This window comes from Scyliorhinus torazame, unplaced genomic scaffold (genome assembly GCF_047496885.1).
Source record: "Scyliorhinus torazame isolate Kashiwa2021f unplaced genomic scaffold, sScyTor2.1 scaffold_378, whole genome shotgun sequence".
Classification (NCBI taxonomy): domain Eukaryota; kingdom Metazoa; phylum Chordata; class Chondrichthyes; order Carcharhiniformes; family Scyliorhinidae; genus Scyliorhinus; species Scyliorhinus torazame.
Genome location: NW_027308105.1, coordinates 137,807 through 143,572, shown reverse-complemented (window position 1 = coordinate 143,572; position 5,766 = coordinate 137,807). Strand labels below are relative to the sequence as shown.

General features: G+C 54.4%; 1 long non-coding RNA gene across 1 annotated transcript; it reads right to left on the bottom strand.

Moving 5' to 3' along the window:
* Positions 1–3,578: 3,578 nt before the first annotated feature.
* Positions 3,579–4,834, bottom strand: LOC140406251 (uncharacterized). The gene is made up of 2 exons (XR_011939114.1): positions 4,720–4,834; positions 3,579–4,060 (listed from the first exon to the last, which is right to left on the bottom strand). It is a non-coding gene; the product is annotated as an uncharacterized lncRNA (long non-coding RNA).
* Positions 4,835–5,766: the final 932 nt, after the last annotated feature.

Sequence of the window (5,766 nt, the reverse complement as noted above, 5' to 3'; positions counted from 1 at the left end):
CCCCCTCCTCGTCCTGTCGGTCGGGTGTCCCTCCAGCCTGGGCGGCTGCCCCCTGCCCCTCTGCAGCAGCCTGCGCTGCCTCTCTGGCACGCTCCTCCTCCTCCTCCTCCTCCTCATCCAGGGCAACATAGACATGAGCGGCTGCCGCCACGGCGGCCAACATCGCTGGATGATCTGAAAACATGACGGCCTGGTGGGGGGAGGGGAACGACGACATGTCATCATTGCCCATATCCCCTCCTGCCCCCAGCCAGGTGGCATGGACCGCATGGGTCCAACTGTTGGAGGCTGGCACTTGGCCAGGTGGACCAACTCACTTGCCCTCCCATCCCCCTCCCCAGCAGGGACCCCCCCCCCCCGGCACGGACCCACCCCAACCTCCACCCCGGCACGGACCCCCATCCCCCTCCCCGGCACGGACCCCCCCCCATCCCCCTCCCCGGCACGGACCCCCTCCCAACCTCCACCCCGGCACGGACACCCCCAACCTCCACCCCGGCACGGACACCCCCATTCCCCTCCCCGGCACGGACACCCCCCAACCCGGCACGGACCCCCCCCCCAAAACCTCCACCCCGGCACGGACCCCCCCCCCATCCCCCTCCCCGGCAGGGACCCCCCCCAACCTCCACCCCGGCACGGACCCCCACATCCCTCTCCCCGGCACGGACCCCCCCCCCAACCTCCACCCCGGCACGGACCCCCCCATCCCCCTCCCCGGCACGGACCCCCCCCCCCAACCTCCACCCCGACACGGACCCCCCCATCCCCCTCCCGGGCACAGACCCCCCCCCCAACCTCCACCCCGACACGCACCCCCCCATCCCCCTCCCCAGCACGGACCCCCCCCATCCCCCTCCCCAGCACGGACCCCCCCCATCCCCCTCCCCGGCACGGACCCCCCCCCCAACCTCCACCTCGGCACGGACCCCCCCCAACCTCCACCCCGGCATGCACACCCCCATTCCCCTCCCCGGCACGGACCCCCCCCCCCCTCCCCGGCACGGACCCCCCCACCAACCTCCACCCCGGCACGGACACCCCCAACCTCCACCCCGGCACGGACACTCCCATCCCCCTCCCCGGCACGGACCCCCCCCCCCCCCAACCTCCACCCCGGCACGGAACACCCCATCCCCTTCCCCGGCACGGACCCCCCCCCAACCTCCACCCCGGCACGGACCCCCCCACCCCCCTCCCCGGCACGGACCCCCCCCATCCCCCTCCCCGGCACGGACCGCCCCCCCCCCAACCTCCACCCCGGCACGGACCCCCCCATCCCCCTCCCCGGCACGGACCCCCTCCCGGCACTCCCCCGGTGCCCAGCCTATTCTAACCACCCACCCGCCCCCCCCCCCGCCGCACACACACACACACACACAAGCCGAGACACACCTCTCCTCACACATTCAGACTGCGGCCACGCCATCGCCTGCCCAGAGCCAACCCCCCAGGCCGTCACTCATCTCCACGCTGGTCGGCGTGAACCTGGAGCACAGGGTCACGCCGATGAAAAGGTAGTTTAATTTACGTCGACGTCAACGGTCATCACGTCGACGGGACTTCGGCCCATCCGGAAGGGAGAATATCGGCAGGCCGAAAATCGGCTGCCTTGCGCAGACCCGTGACATTCTCCGCGGCAGCGGCGACATTAACGCCCCGCCGACTTTTCTCCCTTCGGAGACTTCGGTAACCGGCGGGGGCGGGATTCACGGCGGCCAACGGCCATTCTCCGACCCTCTGGGGGGTCGGAGAATGAAGCCCCTGATGTCAAGTATGACAGGAATTGCACCGAAGCCATTCTATTGTGGGAGGAGGATAAATGCTATATTGGCAAAAGATTGAAAGGGAGTATTTATTTAACTTTGCCAATGGGTGGCCCGGTGGCGCAGTGGTTAGCACTGCTGCCTATGACACCGAGGACCCGGGTTCGATCCCGGCCCCAGGTCACTGTCTGTGTCAAAAGATGTGCAGGTTAGGTGGATTGGCCACGCTAAATTGCCCCTTAATTGGAAAAAAATTATTGGGTACTCTAAATTATTATTTTTTAAAACTTTAACTTTGCCGATGTTCCCTCAGTAGTGTTCCCTAGAGTGCATTGGTAACCGATCAGTCTTGCTCTCATTTTTATTTTGAATACAGCAGTGTCGTACCTGCATGGGACACTGTGAGCCAACAGTCTCAATCAACACAACTGTTAAGAAAGCTGGATACCCTCGGACTAGGAGGGAGCTTCTAGAAAGAGATAAGGGGGCTGGCACTGCCGAATCTGCAGAATTATCATTGGGCGGCGAACATAGCTATGATATGGATGTAGGCTTTGGAGGAGAGGTCAGTGAGGGGACGGATGGATGAGGCCTTGTGTAAAGGGACCACTCTGAGGGCACTATTGTTGGCACCCCTTCCATTCTCACCGGCCAGGCACTCTACGAGCCGTTATCAGCGTGAGGGTGTCGGCAGCACTGTAGGCTGGAAGGCATGTCTCTGTGGCTGCTGATTTGTGGTAACCACAGGTTTGTTCCAGTGGGGCTGGATGCAAGGTTTCGGGGATGGGGATAGAGTATTTTCGGGACCTGTTTGCAGAATTGGATGAACTTGAGGAGGTGTACTTGCTGCCAAAGGGGAATGGGTTCAGGTACCTGCAGGTGAGGGACTTCTTGAGGAAGGAGTTGGATTCATCCCTGCAGCTGCCTCCTCCAGCGCTACAGGACATTCCGTTGTCCGAGGATGAGATAGGCGAGGGCAAGGTGTCAGATATATGTGGGGAGCTGATGGGGAGGGAGGACGCTCCAGTGGAGGAGATCTGGTACAAGTGGGAGGAGGAATTGGGAGGAGCGATGCAAGCCAGGGTGTGGTGTGAGGCACTGCAGAGGATAAACACATCTACATCGTGTGCAGGACTAAGTCTCATATAGTTTGAGGTGGTGCATAGGGCTCATATGATGGAGTCTAGAAGAGTCAGTTTTGTCCAGGGGTGGAAGATAGGTGTGGGCGGTGTGCAGGGGATCTGGCAAACCATGTTCATATGTTTTGGGCATATCCAAAGTTGGAGGGGTTCTGGAAAGAATTTGCAAATGTAATGTCAAAGATCTTGGGAGTGGAGGTGGCGCCGAGCAACTGGGTGGCGATGTTTGGGGTGTCAGAGGATTCGGGAGTGCAGGTCCGGAGAGAGGCTGACGTGGTAGCCCGGAGTCAAATCTTGTTGGGCAGGTGGGACTCAAAGCTGCTTAAAGCGGGGGCATGGGTGAGTGAATTAGCAGAGTTCCTCCACCTAGAGAAAAACAAGTTTGCCATAAGAGGGGCAGAAGAGGGGTTCTCCATAAGGTGGAGGCTGTTCATTGATGTGTCTGAGGGACAGTGACATGTCGGGGGGGGGGGGTGGCGGGGGGGTTGTTTGAGTTCTGTTTGAGGTTGGTGGGACTGGGTGTAAAAGGAGGGGTTGGTATGAGAGATTAGTGGCATGGTTAACTGTTGTTTGCTCGTTTCTGTTCTGTGTATATTGGAAAATACCTCCAATAAAAATATTTTTTAGAAAAAAGAAAGCTGGACACCACTGCAGCAAAGTTAGCACGCAGTCCTGACTGGAAACTAAACTTTATTCTTCGACAACTAAAGCACAGTACAAGAGATCACCTTCGGAATTCATTTCAAATCTGTCTCACTATAACCTTTACCACCAGGACCCTGTCAGAAATTCCAAATTGATGGACAAGTGTGTTTTCCGTCTTTCCTCTTCTATGTTTTGACAGCAGTTTAGGCTCATGTTTGGGGCTGTTCCTCATGTATTCCTGAGATCCATCCCCGCTCGGTCACCTCTCTCAGGCCAAAGGGATTCCCAGCCAAACTGAAATTGAAAGCGCTAAAATAAAAGCAAAATACTGCCGATGCCAGAAATCTGAAATGAAAGCAGAAAATGTTGGCTGGATCTTTGGAGAGAGAAACAGAGTTAACGCTCCAAGTTGGTCATGCAGACTCGAAACTGTTAGCCCGGCTGAGTTTTTCCGGCATTTTCTGTTCTCACTTTGTACTGAAAATGAGGATGGGTTCGGTTGCAGGTCTCCTAAAGACAACATGGAAGACAACGGCAGTAATTAATATCAATGGGGTTGACTGCCTTTGACTGTGCCACTCTGATTCCTGTCCTTCTATTTTCTTTCTGCCCATCCACTATTCTATTTTACGACACTTTATCTACAGTACAGCAAAGGTGGGGGGGGGGGGGGAAGTAATCAGTCAAAACTAGTTAACAAGACAAATACAGAACACGTCTTTTACCAATCTCCTGGAGTGGGATTTTCCAGCCCTTCCCACCGACAGGATCTTCCGGCCCCACATGATGCGTTCCCCAGCGGCGGGACGGATGAGTCACACAAAATGCCATAGACATCAACGGGACTGGAAAATCTCACTGGCAGCCAACGGCGAGCCGCCTCCGCTGCCAGAAAACACATCGTGGGGCGCGGTCTTCATTGCGCAGGAGCATTTCTCTTTATCCTGGCCATTAATGCTGGCGGCACCGCTAACATTTCTTCATCACCAGTGCTTTTAATAAAATGACGGGTTCTGACTGGAGCAAATAAATTATCAACGATGTCTACCTGAAAGCTTGTTAGCTGTCGCAACAGTATCAATCACTCCAGCCTGAATATGGATAGATACACGGCTTACAGATAATTAAATCATGCAGAACAAAACTATAACCTTGTTGGTTCATCTCACTTTGGTGATTGCAGGCGAGGACCCCATCTAGCTGATCAATGCGGCTTGAGGCACTATGGAAAATTGGCCAGCGTGAGAAAGCAGGAAGAATTCCTTGAAAGTTGAACTGTTTCTGGAACAGGGCCCGTGACTGGACGAATACGTCATCAGCCTCTCATAGGATTCTCACCAAGTGGCTGCAGTGTGGTTCACGCCTTCAAAACAAGATAACGCCCGATACCTTGGCGACACAGTTCAAGCCTACCAGTCACTGACATAGCAAGTGGGCACAGGGGTGCATTTTAATGTCACTGAAAGTAGGTAGAATTAGTTCCCCAGACATTCAATAATACTAATTTTCCACTTAAACCTACTAAGCACATCATACTTGGTGCACTGAATTCCATGTACGGTCAGTACATTTAAACCAAAGGAATGCAGCAAAAACTTCTTCAAAAATAGAAAACTGAGCCTTTGAATAAAACATGTGAAATGAATGGCAACGATAATGTTATCTGACATTTATATAGACATTGGGAATTATATGATACAACATAATACCTCTATTTTCATGAGGTAATTTTTCATCACAGTTCTGGGTCACTCACTCTATACTAGAACTGCATGTAGTTGGGTGAGGCTTGAGGTTGTGATGGTCTCCATAGTAAAATAGCCTGCTTGGTCACATTGCTCAAATTCATACATAATTAATTGAGGTAACAGGTTGCCACAGGCTGCAAATTGCAGCTGAGCATGAATTGTCCCTTTAACTGAATAAAGAGATGAATGGTCATCATCAGGGTGTTACTGAGGAATAAGTTAAATCCTGGATTCTTTTCGAGAATAAATAAAGACTTGCATTATATAGCGTCTTGCTTGACCATCAGACTCTCAAAATGCTTCACAGCCAACAAATTACTTTTGAAGTGTAGTCACTGTTGTAACATAGGAAAGGTGTGATGCACGATCAATAACTACTAAAACGAGGTTGTAGCACAACTGAAGGCTTTAATAGACTAGAACTGTTCCCCAGCAGCTCAGGTACAGAATGAGGGCTGCTGGGACGGC